This window comes from Prinia subflava, chromosome 3 (assembly GCF_021018805.1).
Source record: "Prinia subflava isolate CZ2003 ecotype Zambia chromosome 3, Cam_Psub_1.2, whole genome shotgun sequence".
NCBI classification, from domain to species: domain Eukaryota; kingdom Metazoa; phylum Chordata; class Aves; order Passeriformes; family Cisticolidae; genus Prinia; species Prinia subflava.
The window spans coordinates 30,835,074-30,847,924 of NC_086249.1; the positions used below are offsets into that span (position 1 = coordinate 30,835,074).

Sequence of the window (12,851 nt, forward strand, 5' to 3'; positions counted from 1 at the left end):
AATATGAACCCTGCATGGGAAAGTAGTGTCAGTAGTGATAAAATAGGTTTCATTTGGTGTCTGATTATTAGCTGTGTTGATCAACATGCTCCTGGTGTACACAATGTCTGTGAGAGAAACTTCCTCGCTTTCCTCATGTACTGGAACAACTGGAATTTGTGGAAAGGTGGGTCAACCAGGAATTAAGTCATTGCATGTGCTTATGTTTCAGTGTGAATTGATCCATGCTTTTTAAAAAAACAGACTGTAGTACTTAATGTAATTCAGATTTTCCGTAACTGATGTAGTGCACAGTATTGACAGTGCCTACAACAATTTGAAAGAAGGCAAAACTGTTTGATATTATTAATTCTTCACACAAAGAGGAGGCAGATAAAAGAATACTATACATTTTAATTCACATCTTTAAAAGACAATTTTCCCTGTGCCTAAGGGGACATTAGCACTGGAGAAACTTTCCTCTTCCACATCTATCCAGCTTTCCCAATATACAGAATACTGATTAGAACACTGCTAGAAACCCCAGAAAGAATTTTTTTCTGTAAACTGTCTTTGCTTCAGTGTATTGAAAATGTTCCCAAACATGTCTGAGATGCACAAATTTTATTTTAAATTGAGAAGCAAGCTTGGTCTGTGTTTTCACAGTTCTTGATCATTATAACAGAATTTTTCCTACTAGTTCTTTTGGTTATATAGGAGAGAGACTTGATAAATTTTTAATTATTTCAGACTGGGATGCAGAGATCATGTTATGCAATAAGTAAATTTTGAGGAGAAAAAGAGGAAAAAACTGAAAACTATAAAATAATTGCAATTACAATTCTCCATAAAAATTCCTGGCTATAATTTGGTAAAATAATTTCCTAGCAGGAAAATAAGAACATTTTATTATTGATACTTTGTACATATAATTCAAGAAATAAAATAATTTCAAAGGGAAAACCAAAATATTATTGTGCCAAAACATTCTTAATGGACACATCCATGTTTTCTTTTTCTTAATATTTCAAAATTTTCACTTCTAACAAAAAATTCTAATCCTCCTAAGACCCAGGTATATTTTTACAGGAAAATAATTACCTGGAAATGTTCAACAAGCTTAGCTGCATTAAAAGTCCTATTCACCAGTGACATAGTTTAGTTTGAACAACTTGCTCCCTTAACTATCAAAGAAGAGGATATATATGCTGGCAGAAAACATTTATCACTCATTAACAGCTAATTAGCAAATTCCTTAATTTGCTCCAGCTCTACTGAGATTTATCTAGAAATTTCATATTGAAAGAAAATCTTGTTTGGCTGATTTGTGTTCAGAAATTTTGGAAGCAATAACTTGCTGTTTCTGGGGGAAAAGGGAAGGGGAAGGGGAAGGGGAAGGGGAAGGGGAAGGGGAAGGGGAAGGGAAGGGAAGGGAAGGGAAGGGAAGGGAAGGGAAGGGAAGGGAAGGGAAGGGAAGGGAAGGGAAGGGAAGGGAAGGGAAGGGAAGGGAAGGGAAGGGAAGGGAAGGGAAGGGAAGGGAAGGGAAGGGAAGGGAAGGGAAGGGAAGGGAAGGGAAGGGAAGGGAAGGGAAGGGAAGGGAAGGGAAGGGAAGGGAAGGGAAGGGAAGGGAAGGGAAGGGAAGGGAAGGGAAGGGAAGGGAAGGGAAGGGAAGGGAAGGGAAGGGAAGGGAAGGGAAGGGAAGGGAAGGGAAGGGAAGGGAAGGGAAGGGAAGGGAAGGGAAGGGAAGGGAAGGGAAGGGAAGGGAAGGGAAGGGAAGGGAAGGGAAGGGATACTCTTCTTTAACTGACAATGAAATATCCACTAATCTACTGACATATTTATGTCAGATACTCCAGCATTGGAGAGAGGAAAGCATTAACTCTAGTCCCCTCACACCCCAAAGAAAGGATTGCAAATGGACAGCATTAAGCCCAGCATTTTATTAGCAAATTTGTGTATAAAAATGAGGTCATAAATCAGAAAAGCAAACAAAATCTTGGCTTCATCACAGAGAAAAAAAAAAAAAAAAGCTAATTTTAAGGGAAAAAAAACTTAGTACTAATCATAGACGTGTGGAAAAAATAAATCAGAGGTCTTTCATATGTGAGGTCTTTCTTCAGGCATAAGAATTGAGAGGAAAAGTGCAGAAACGTAAAAAAGTAAAACAACCTATCAAAGTATTGATCCCTTGTACTTTCACTGAGAGCACAAGATGAATTTCTCCCTAAAGATTTTGCTTTGGGAAGGAAGTGTTAACTTCTTTTGCAACATGAAGGATTTGGGAAAAAAGGGCACAATTTCTGAAAATGAGAACTTTGCAAGATGAATCCAATAATATATTGTCTAAAAGCAGTAAGGCCCATAAATTCACTACCAGCTGCACAGTTTAGAAATCAAGTTCAAAATTAGATGTCTAGGTCTCCAAACTGGCAAAAGACATCTGCAGTGGAAGAACTACGCACTGCTTTTAGCCTTCCACTGGAGAATGTATATCCCAGGGAAGAGATGTATATCCCAGGGAAAAGTAAGCAGTGACAAAACCATTTTATTAGCTGTGTCACATAAGGATGAGGCAGGATTCCAATGTATAAAGTAAAAATATATGTTATATTAAAAAACTAAAGAACATTCAGAAAATAAATCAGCTGCTAGTAATAGATGGAATCCATTAAAGGAAAAAAAGTGGGTTTCCCTTTCCAGAGATTAACACTACTGAAATAATAAGGAGGATTTCCTTTCTTTACAGTCCCCATTTTTTAAAGTTCAAACATGCAAAGAAAGTTGTTAAAAATATTAACAGATATTTTTTTAAAAAGGACAGGACTTGCTAAACAAGTCCACGTGGCAGACACTAATATGAGAGCATTCAGCTGAAGTTAAAAGTAAAGAGAGCAAAAGATCATGACAGCTATGGGTAAGATCATGACAGCTATGGGTTGGAGCTTTTCCTGTGTGTCATAAGAGGCTGTGGCTGTCACAGGGATTTTATGCATCACAGTAAGGCATGTCTCCCCTGTAAAATATTTCCTGATGGCACATTGACAGGGCAGCATTTTAGCAAATTCTGTTATTGAAATACAGAAAAGGTTCTAAAGTCATTTGAACAGGGGAATGGGTGTGCAAACACAGAGTAGTTCCTCTGTTTGCCTTGAATGGAGTCCTAGTTAAGGAAGGTTCTAAAACATTCACCATTTTAAGTGAAAACAGAACTCTAACTCAAATATATATATATATATATATATATATGAGAGAAGATATATGAAAAAAGTAATTTTAATGTGGGAGATAAAGTGGTAAAATCAATTATTTTCAGCTACACAAAAAATCGTTCCTAGTTTCATCATTATTTATGTGATACATATGCTTCTTTCAGTGAAAACAGGCAATATTATCTTCATTAGAAAGAATATTTCTGAGGATAAAATAGTAGCACCTTCTTAAAACAATAAACATTGAAGAAGTATGAGATGGCTCTGTATAAACATTTAGAAGGCATTTCAGTATTCCCTTCCTTTAGAAAAGATGCAAGATGCACTGGGTTAATGGCAAGGTTTTGCTAGTGGGGGAACTGCATGGGTGGCATCTGTGACATGACAGCAGGAGATGCCCAAATGTCTGACAGAGCCAGTTCCAGCCAACTCAACATCCTTCAGTGATGTTGGTGGCACCTCTGTGATAACATTTTTGAGAAAGGGCAAAAAAATGCTGTGCAGGAGCTGGGACAACAGGCGTGAGAAACTGTGAGAGGAACACCCTGCAGACACAAGGTCAGGGGAGAAGGAGAGGCAGGAGGTGCTGGACTTCCCTGGTGGATTCCCCTGCAGCTCCTGGTGCAGCCCATGATAAGGCAGCTGTGGCCCTGAAGCCCAGGGAGGTCCTAGATGGAGCAGAGATCTACCTGCAGCCCCAGAAAAACCCCATGCCAGAGAATACTGATGTACCTGAAGAAAGCTGCAGCATGTGGAGAGAAGCCTACACAGGAACAGCTTTTCCAGCAGGAGCTGGGGCTCATGGTGGACCCACAATGAAACAGTCCACTTGTGAAGAACTGCACCCCAGAGAGAGGACTCATGACAGAGCAGTTCTTGAAGAACTTCGGTCCATGTGAAGCACCCAGGCTGAAGAAACTCCTGAAGGACTGTATCCTATGGAACTGACCCCAAGCTGCAGCAGAACAAGAATGTGAGGAGGAATGAGCAGCAGCAGTGAAGCGTTAGGCACTGGCCACATGCCCACTTCCCATCCCCCATGCTGCTCAAAGAGGAGCTGGAATAATCACTAATGGAGTAAAGTTGAAGTTTGGGAGAAGGGAAGGGGAAGATGTTCTTAACTTTGTCTTTTCCCCCTATCCTACCTAAATTTTAACTGGCAATGATTTAAAGATGAACAGAAGATGTCTTGGCAGCCACTGTAATATTACTGAAAATATCACAATACCAGATGTTTTCTAAATCTTGGACATCAGGCCAAAAAGTATATTCTTTTCTTCAGAATGGCTATGGGGTTTTGGGTTTTTTTCTAATTATTTCTTAAAAAAACAACAGAATTCACTATCATCCTGTCAAAATGCCAGATATTACCTATCATAAGTTTGCCAGTTCTTAACATAAGTTTGACAGGTTTTTTTCCTTATCAGAAGAAAAACAGCAATTATGATGTATAGGGTAGACTGAGGGCTGATATAAAAATACTAAAGGAGAAAAAAAATACCAAAAACAACCTGAAGGCATTTAAAAACTGTTCCTGTCACATAAATTTGACATGTGCCTTTGCATTTTTCTTCCCTGCAGGTTATTCTGTTTCAGCTGTGGAGCGGGATTTAATTTTCCTCCTTGCTTGCTTTATAAAAATAATTATTTTTCTTTTATTTTTCTAACATGAAGTAGCATATTTTAACAAACAAGATAAATGGCATTGTGTAACACGGTGACAAGACAACAGTGTTTTTTAACGCAGATTTCAAAATTTAAGAAAAGGCAAGGCAAGTAATTTGGACAGAAAAGTCCTGCCGGTTTCACAAAAGCCCTAGTGCATCAGTGGATCTGGCTTGTTTAATGAGGATAACTTAGCACTTTTTGTTCAGTTGTGCTGTTATTTTTCAGTTAAACTCTGGCACTTTATTGTAACTACTTTTATGTGAAATAGACTGAAATTTTCAGATGCATTATCAACATATGTTGTACAATTGCAGTTAAACTAACAAAGTGTAGTACACTACAATTTGAATGCCGTTTAATTAAAATGCCTTTCTTACTAATCCATGTCCATCTGGACAAAAAAAATGTTTCTGACCCTGATAAGAGTCAGAAGTCAAGATGTAACACTGTGAGTCAGTTAATTTGCTGCACAAACAAGCATGTAATACATACAGAATTTCTAATATATATAATGTTAATCATGAAAAATTAATAGCTCCAAATTACAAATCTATTTTCATGTAACCAATGCCAAAGTCTTGGTTGCTTTTTTACCTGATTAAAAAAATATATTTAGGTCCCAGAAAAAGGAAAAACCCCAGGTGACAAGCAGGTATACAGTAGTCCAGGACTTGTATCTGAAGAGATTTAAGTTACTTGATCATAAAGAAAGACAATACAAATAATAACAATATTTCTTGTAAAATCTTGTTAAGCAGTTCAATCAGATTTCATACACCAACTTACACAAAACACAAAGAGTTCCAATGCTGATTAGTACCTTGAGGAAATATAAAACAGTGATGTGTGGAGTCTTGTGTCCTATACTGACAGCACTGGACAAGGTTGTCACAACACATATTAGTGACAAGCTGACATTATTAGACTACCAGTTCAATAACATCATGATGATTTAGATTCAATCAAAATACTTTACAGCTGTCAAGGCATAGATAAACCCCAAGTAGGAGAACTCCTAGTTTACCTTTTCCTTAGCAGGATGCCATCCCTAAAGGTATATTCCAGAGCCACAATTAACTGACTTGATCATGTTACTATCCTTTACTCTCTGGGGCCATTTATCCATTCAGATTATGTTTAACAACAGAAAGCAATGAGGATCTCCCCCTGTAACTTATACATTATCATCACATTGGGTAGGGGAAAGAAGCTCTGACAGATCAGTGAACACCAGTGATGAAACTCTCTATTCTCCCTTAGATCCAATTTTATGTAACAAATGTGGCTTATCCTGGTCCACAATTTTAAAATACCAATACGTTAGAATTTTTTTCCCCCAAACACTTACTAGTTTCTGTAACATAATGCTGTTTGTGTCAGAATTGGAGAGAAAAAGAGATGATGTCCACAAAAAGTGGTTTAATCCCAGCAAAAGACTGTTTCTTCTTTAGAAACATATCTAAGTCCAACTAGAAGTAGTTAATTTTTTCTCTTTTAATTTGTTCCATATTACACAGTATTAAGCTATAAATAATTTAAATAAGACATTCCTTCATAATTTAGAAGTTCTGGTGGATGATGTAAGTCATATATAAGTTTCCCCAACCTTAAATGCTCTTGCTTCTCTGGCTGCTGCCAGTGCCCAGCAGAGGGCATTTTAGGACTGAGCTATGTGAATACAAAATGAAAAGACCGAAATTTCTATCCCAGAAGTTTGCTCACATTGCAGAAGTACAAGTTTGAGAAGATTAATAAATATTTGAGTATAAACTGCAGTGTTTTCCACACAAATATCAGATCCCTAATATTTAAATAAACTGCCACGTGATATTTATTTTATCAAGAGCTATGTTTTCAAACTTGCACTTGTTTATACTGCATACACTGAAGTACTGTAAAACTGACATTAGCCAGTTAAATGTATGGGCACATTAAAACTTTATGTAAAATACACTTACAAAGCGGGAAGAACAAGCTGCACAGAAGTCAATGCCTGAAAAATTTCATTTTACAGAGCAAAATTCTAATTGCAGCAATACTACTATTGAGTCTAATTACATTATATAAATAAACTCACAATTTAAGTATCAGGTTAAAACTACCTTTATGTATTGGCCGATTAAAACCACATCATAAGTTTATAACACAGTTCTTCAATAAAACTTTTTGACTTTCAGATGTGGTTCTTTGAAATCACCTGAAAATCTGAATTGAATATTACAATGTTTAATTGCCAAGTTCCTACAAATTAGCACAAATTGAAACGAGTGCTAAAAGTGCAGTCTGACTGCATGGTTCCAAAAGATGAACACTCAAACCTGTTTGCCTAAGTACACGCTCAGTTACACCAGCTTGATTTCAGCTGATAATTCTACTTACAGTGCTCGTGCAGCTTCATACAGCCTGGCTGGGGTCTCAGGCTACAGCCTCAGCAGAGACAATCACAACTGTCCCCTAATTAACATCTCCCCAATGTGTTTCAGTTTGTAAGGCTGAGTGACAGAGCTTCCACTGCAGTTTCCACAAGCTCAGACTGACGACACAGGAGGGGCGTAGCACTAATGTGACACACGTGCTCTCAGTGTCCAAAAATGTTGTCTACTAGGCCATATTGGACAAGGTTTGGGCATGGCAGAAGAGATCCATTGCATCTCTTCTTCAGCCGTCCTCAGATGTGAAAATTATATGACTCTGAGACTGTCACCTTCTCCTGCATGACAAGCCTCCCTGTCAGAAGCACGTATTCAGGGTCATTCACAGTTTCAGCACTGGTACTGAACACAAATTCCCACACACAGAGTATTATTTCAGGGAAGAAGATAATTCAGATTGCAAACCTTTGTAGTTACAATAAAATTGACGGGTTTTCCCCTACTCCCCATCTATTTTTTTGGAAACGGCAAAATATTTCAAGTTTCAATCATAGCAGTAATTTAAACAATTATTTAATATCAGATGTGCAGTGATTACATTAAAAGGGTGCGCTGCTGACTGGCAATTATTTGGGGAGCTGAAAGAAGCTGGACTTAACAAGAAAAGTTTGTGACCTTGATAAGGTTTTTTACAGAAACGTGCAGTTTTCCAGTCTACATATTTCCAGTTTACCACTAAGAACCTGAAAAACCTGCTCTCATGTAAATCTGTCATAAAATAATACCACTCTTGGCAAGGCACACTCCTGGGGGAAATTCCCAGTCAAATGAGCAGAGTGATAATGATCTAATGAAAAGAAAATTACAATAATGACAGAAAAAAAAAAAAAAAAAGGCTACTCAAGGGCATACATGCCTAATTTGGGGGAGAGGTGAAAAAAGGGGGGGAACCCCCCATAAATACACAAAAAAATCCATCAGTCTTTTCTACCAGTGTGATCTGATTAAATGAGGAACCTGCTTAGGGTTACCTCCAAACTCCACCTAAATATTATCCAACTTTTTCAAAGCTACACTTACACCTTAAGTCATTAGCACAGGAGCTCTTAGTCACTTCAACTGATGAAGCTCAAAGCACTGGATGGAATATCAATTTTTGGGAGTTAAACCCTAGAAAAGTGGTTATGGATGGTGAAAGGTGTAAGCGCACCTCCCATCCAATGCAGCTTAATTCCTGCCTGCCAGTGAGAAGGACTGTCTCACTCTTCTGCCCACACTTGGCTGTTCTTCCTTTAGATCTGCCTGGTGACGATGCCAGGGGGTGATCACCACTGTGGCTGCCCCTCCCTAGCACGGAGCAGCAGGAAGGGTAAGCAAGAGCCAAACATGAACATAATAGAGACAGTGTCCTCATCAAGCAGGGCATAGTCCTGCTGTGCCTGCATGGCAGCCCCACAGACAGCATGACCCATCCAGAGAGCACAGGCAGAAGCAGCAGGGTGGAGACAAACCTCAAAAGTAGGACTGAAGTCTATCCAGAAAGCAGCACAGAAGACAATCGACATTAAACATAGGTTTGAATCCACCCAGGAGACAAGATCACAACATACATCACAGCTCACAGGAGAGCAGGTTTCCCAGGCATGAGCTGAAGATGAGCCCTGACAATGGGCTGCAGCTCCGAGTGAAGGCCCCAGGTAGTCAGGGCATTTAAAGTATATTACTTCTCTCAAGGAACTGCCATTTGTATCATGGAAAAATAAAGTACTAAGGAAGGCTGCACTATCACCAGGAACACGTAATGACAGGTTACTTGAGTCTAGTGTATTCAGTGTGTATTCAAAGACACTTCTGATTTATAAATTAAAATATAATTAAAATAACTAAATTGATGAGCTTATCCAAGTCTTCCATTGTGGAAAACAGTAGCTAGTATTGATACCTTGACTTCCTCCCACTCAGGCTTTAGGCAATGATATTTTAGGGGAATAATTGCAATATGCACAGATTTATATCATCTTATCTGCTGACAGATCTTGCCAACTGGAATTGTGCACAAGTGTCTCACGTCAGTAGTTAGAAAACATGATGAGGCATTTAGAGCTGACCTTTATCCCATGGTTAGTAAAAGAATAACAGATGCCTGCTTTGTTAAACCTGAAGAATATGAGACTGTTTGAGAGGATCTGCCATAAAGTTACTGCCACAAAGTCAGGAGTTCAAAACAATACAGGCAGAGGACTTCATGGCATAAAGCTCTTCTGGGAGAGTGAATGTTATGTGTCTGCCCATGTGTGTTGAGGGGAAGAGAAGTTTTTCTAAACTGAGAAGGGAACAGTAACATTTTTTAGGAAGACAGGGCAAAGGTAGAAGAATAGAGGAGTTTGCATAATCATATCCAGGCTAATGAACTGGAATTTCACTGCTTCTTAATTTTCAGCCAAACAACTTTAGGAAGGAGACTCCGATCCATGAATCACCAAGAAAAAAAAAAAAAAAAAGAGTCAAAACAATTTCCACAGGGATGAAAAAGGAAGTAAAAAAGAGGTCAAGGTCTGTCATGGGCATAACATAAAGGGACTTATTGAAATGGTGACAACTATTCCAAGTTGGATGACAAATTCTCTCCAGGTAATGGATAGGGCATGTTTTTGAAGGGCATTCACAGTAATCTGTATTCTGGCTATAGCAGGCTAAGACAGGAATGGATACAAGAATTTAATCAAAGATCCGTTTTCTTACTTCTTTTCCTCCAGCATTTTACCATAGAGAGGGATAAGGACTGAAATTTGATAATAAAGCAAGCAGTCATTTTGTGTCCCTGCTGGAGACTGGCACCTACCCAGCTGCTGAGTCTTTAACTACTGCACAGGCATCCAAAGGGTTGCAAATCTTTTTTCAAGCTGTGGGGCCAGAAGGATGCTGAGGTTACCACATCCTATCAAACCCACCTGATGCATTTCAGGATGGATTTGTTACTATTGCTAGTGTAAATGCTTTAGTACCAGGATGTACCAGTTCTGCCAGCAGGCATCTGCCTTCCTTGGAAATTTGGATCCTCACCAGGCTCTGTCCTGGATAGAGACTTTATCAAAACCTGTGTGTACTGAAGCACAGGGACAGGACAGGTATCTACCTACAGTGTACGTCCTCAGGGAAATCAGGACATTGTTTCCTGTGAGAAATCCAGCATAGCTTCCAAATGATACCACTTTCTTTACCTATATCTGGATGGAAAAGATTGAGTTACTGCCCTTTAGACCACACCTGCATTTTGTTCCAAAAGTCTCACGGCTCGCAGCTCTAATAACATATCAGGTCTCTTCACAGACTACCTACTGTTAGTCAGAGTCATCCTTCCTGGCTTTGTAATTACAGACTGTGGGAGGACTTGGACTTCATAGCAGCCTTCAGAGTGCTTTGGTGTGAGAGGAGAGGTATGGCTTCCCATCAGTTCAAAGGTCAGGGAATGTGAGGAAGTCGTACACCAAGCTCTTGCTTTGACTATATCTAAGAAATAGGGAAAGCAGCCATCAGGGACATGTGGCAAAAATAATTGGAGCTGGATATATTAGATTCAGCAAGGCACGTGGCTGCCTGACCCTGCAGGGAGTGTTGGGAGATGTGGGATGGACTCTGGGCTGTCAGAGCACTTAGTGCAGTTGTGCATGAAATCCTTTGGGAACTGAACTGCAGAAGATACTTCATTGTTATGTAAATTGTATCTAATAAAACAAAACACAATACAAGGGGGAAACTGAAAATCGTCTATGCCAATAATAAGGTGCAAAGTCTGTGTACCCTAAAAGAGTCCATTCAGATAAATCAATGTTAAGGAATAAATGATAAAGGTTTCTTACCACAAGGTTCTAAATTCTAACACTTTGGGCAGGGAATGAAGTCACCATCTATTTCATGAGGAAATTAAAATCATATTATTTTGATCTACCAACATTTTGTCTACCATACCACAGAGACAAAGGAGCAAAGCAACAGAGGAAAATCTACTGCTTGTTTTTTGGGGAGAAATACATAAATTGGAAAATTAAAACTAGTAAGTCTGAAGATATTGCAGCAATAAAGGTCATAAGTAAACAATCTAAAAAAGTCTTGCATTTCTTAAATGAGTCAGATTTCTTGGCAGCCTCCCATGTGAGTGGTGAGGCCCAAGACTGTTTACCTCATTAGATAGCAAGCAGATAAGACTCTGTAAGTGATGATTAAAGATATAAAATGTCCAACATGAGATGGGAACAAGGGAGAGTCAAAAGCAGCCAGTCTCAGTTTAAAGAAAATATAAAGCAAATAGCCTGCACAGACACTGAATACACAGAGGTTCAAGGACTGAGAGTGTCACCAAACTGGCAGTGATACTTCAGGTCTGCACAAATGCAGAGAAGTCTAGTTGGAATCTGTTTCTCTATGTGTAGGAATACTTTATATTAAATATAGCATTGAGATACCAAAGAAAACAGAAAATGTTAAGCCTGTAAACCAAGAGCAGCAAAATCATGCCAGCAAGCAGCAATTTCATATACAATTACTGCAGCATATTACAGGTTTCGTAGCTGAATCAGCAGAGCCTTCAGAATGGAAACCCATGAAATGTAAATCTGAGTAAGGCTTATTTGCTATCCCACATCCCTTATTTTCTAGAACTACAAAAATCTGCTAGTGAAGACATCTGAAAGAGATGTTGTTAGACACAGGGTTTTGATTCACCATGTGCTTTGATTTTATGGTTCTAAGGTTTTGGTTTTCCATGGTAGATATCACAAGAGCCATACAGTAAGAAAACTTCTTTCTCTCTTGTGGTGGCCTATTTTTCCTGAATCATCTGATATTTTTCAGAAAACGAGAAAAACATATTTTTCTGGTAGGTGGTATCAACTTCTATGGAAAAATCACGTTGTTCACATCCCAAGAAGGTATTCACTATATTTATACATTCACTTTATTTATGTAGCTTTTGTAATATTCTAAAACCATTTACAAATGTTCATTAAAAAAATCGAACAAATACTGTAATTTCTTATTATAAAGACCAAAGAATACTTACCAGCACACAGAGAATTTTCTCTCAATATAAACTATTATTTGTTCATAGACTTTCTTTGAATAAGCCAAAGAATACATGTTCAAACTAATTAATATGAAATTGCTTGGGGTTTAATATAAAAAGAAATCAATCAGAATCCATCAGAAAGAGAATCTGAAATAAAGTAAACGAAGCAAATAAAAACCTCTACAACAAAACACCAGAAATGTAAAAAACAAACATGAATTTAACTTTAGCTAAGCAGCTTCAGATGTTCTGGTTTTGTGTTCATTCTGATAGAAATAACATATGATTGCAGCTGATACATGTAAGGCTCAAAAAAACAAGGTTCCTTAAGAGAACAGCAGAAGCAGTTGTGTTCCTCATTTATCTTGGCCAAGGGTCATATTTTATATTTCCTTGAGTCAAAAAATTTCCTTCCACGTGGTATGAACTGTTGTCTGTATTCACCTGTTATAGTTTTCTCTTGGTGATCACTGGTTTGATTCCTGCTGATCAAGCTGCTTCACTTTTAGGATTATTTCATTTGATTTAAGGAAATTGATAAAATGCCAACTGCTGTAG

The 12,851-nt window shown here is 38.3% G+C and overlaps 1 long non-coding RNA gene across 1 annotated transcript in view; it reads right to left on the bottom strand.

The window, feature by feature from the left end:
• Nucleotides 1-10,822, bottom strand: part of LOC134549100 (uncharacterized) — a 49,856-nt gene extending 39,034 nt beyond the window's left edge. Inside the window, exon 1 of the long non-coding RNA XR_010079996.1 lies at nucleotides 8,740-10,822. This is a non-coding gene — a long non-coding RNA (uncharacterized LOC134549100). The remainder of the gene's footprint in view (nucleotides 1-8,739) is intronic.
• Nucleotides 10,823-12,851: the final 2,029 nt, after the last annotated feature.